This window comes from Pyxicephalus adspersus, chromosome Z (assembly GCF_032062135.1).
Source record: "Pyxicephalus adspersus chromosome Z, UCB_Pads_2.0, whole genome shotgun sequence".
In the NCBI taxonomy this organism is placed as follows: Eukaryota; Metazoa; Chordata; class Amphibia; order Anura; family Pyxicephalidae; genus Pyxicephalus; species Pyxicephalus adspersus.
This window is the reverse complement of record NC_092871.1, coordinates 56,665,692-56,668,018: the sequence shown is the minus strand read 5'-3', so window position 1 is coordinate 56,668,018 and position 2,327 is coordinate 56,665,692.

Below are 2,327 nucleotides of genomic sequence, written 5' to 3'. Positions count from 1 at the left end.
ATTGCACAAGTGTCCAAGGAGACGCAGAGGGCTCTGGTTCAGACAGAAGCCTCCCAGGTAATGTCAGAGCTCTGAGAGGGTGAAAGTGGAGGATTATTCCTAGAGGTATCTTGCGGATGTCTTTCACCTTACTGTGCAAGGTGCCCCTCTAGATGCTGCTCCACGTGTCCTGGAGAGTTGTGGGCTGGTGACATCTTGGATGTCTCCGTACCGGAAGAGTGGTGCTCGTGTTTCTGAAATTAATTGCTGAGCCCTGCAGTCTGATTTGTCTGGGCGCGAGCAGGAGTCTTCCCCTTCCTTGTCATGAGTCACAGTGTGTGTTCCGATGCCTGTAACTCGCCGGGTCTAGGGTAAGAGCAGGGCTGAAGACAAAGCTCCGATCCAGCACGCCCTCACGCCATCATTCTGCAACCACGCCCCGAGCTGCTGATGTTTTAATTACTGGCTTTTTACTGACATTTGCACAATCTGTAACCAGTGGAGAATCTTTAACTGGAAAGATCACCAAGCCTTTCATTCAGTACTTGCAACAATTGCAGACATCGGTGATACAGGAAAGAAGAAGGAACCAAGTAACAGTTTGCAGGTATGAGCAGAGGAACTTTGGAACTGAATAAAAAAAAAAAATTAAAATTTTCATAAACTCACAAATATTCTTTTAGTCAATATTCCATCTAAGAGCACCACTAAAGAATTAATTTTACAATTAAAAGGGGACACTGGAAGATCAAATTATCCAGGCCAACCCTTTGCTGGAAGCCTTTGGTAATGCCAAAACCGTGAGAAATGACAACTCCTCCAGTTTTGTAAGTAGTAATACTTATATTATTTAAAATAGAATGAATATTATTATCTATTTTATACTTACAACTTTGTTTTCACCATCTCCAGGGTAAAATTATCAGAATCCACTTTGGAACCACAGGAAACTGTTATCTACAGATATTGAGACCTGTAAGATTTGGCTAATACATTTTATGCATATTTCTTTGGATGTTTTATTTGTTTCTTTAGTAATATGGTATACCCTCACTTGACAGACCTACTGGAGAAGTTCTGAGTCACATTCCAGCTTTCTGCAGAAAGAAGCTACTATATCTTCTACCAGATCCTGACCAACAAGAAGCCAGAGCTGATTGGTAACTTCACATTACAATCAAATCTTCTGCTAAACATGATAAGAATAAAAAATGACAATTCCTTTTCAAAATGTTTACATTTATGTGTACTTTGTATAGATGCAATTTTTTTGTACGGTGTACTTACAAATATGTTTGCATATATTTGTATGCTGTACACATAGCAAGTGGGTTTATCTAAAAATAAAATATTTATAAGAAAATGTTGCTTTGATCAATAATATATTTATATATATATATATATATATTTAGAAATGCTTATCCTTACCAAAAATTCAAGTTTTTGTCACCCCTTCATCAGCCAGGGTTAGATTGCTGTCAAGAGTATTGATGATGAAGAGGAATTGATGGCTATGTATGTAAGTAATGCTATATGTAATTTAGCAACACCAGAAACATCTATGCAAAATATGAAATTGCAAAAAAAATGTTTGTGAGTGCCATTAACATCCTGGGGTTCTCACCAGATGAAAAAATCTACATCTACAAATTAACCGGTGCTGTTATGCACCATGATAACATGAGATTTAAGCAGAAGCAAAGAGAGGAGCAGGCTGAGTCTGATGGTAAAAAGACCTGTATTCTTAACAGAGACTAAAACAAAAACAAACAAAACTGTGTAAATGCTCTAGACAAGCTCTGTTATTTAGGAAAAATGTTATACAATATTTCTTTCCAGTTGTTGGTAAAATTGCTGATCAAAAAAATAGTTTGCTTTTTATTTTGTTATATTATCAACACACTTACAATTAGAAAACTCCAACAAAGCAGTTTAGGCAAACTACCGTATTTTTCGGACCATAAGACGTGGGGGGAAAAAGTCCCTGCGTTTTATGGTCCAAATGTATCAAAATGTATCCTCCCCAGCTGCTGTCCCGTCCCCCCTGTATAGCCCCCCCCTCTGCCTTTTCTCCTGTTCAGCGCGGCCGGAGTGACTGTGTCTCCTGTATCTTGCTCCCGGCGTCCTCCCACTCTCTGCATGATTGGCTGACAAAGTCATGCTGGGAGCATTCTCCTAACATGACTTTGTCAGCCAATCATGCTGAGAGTGTTCCCTGAATCACTCACAGCACACATAGTAAAATCACATATACGTACACAACACAAACACAATTTAAACAAATGTTATATTGCAATCCGATTGTCATACATTGTATGACAATCGGATTACAACTGAAAGGAAATACT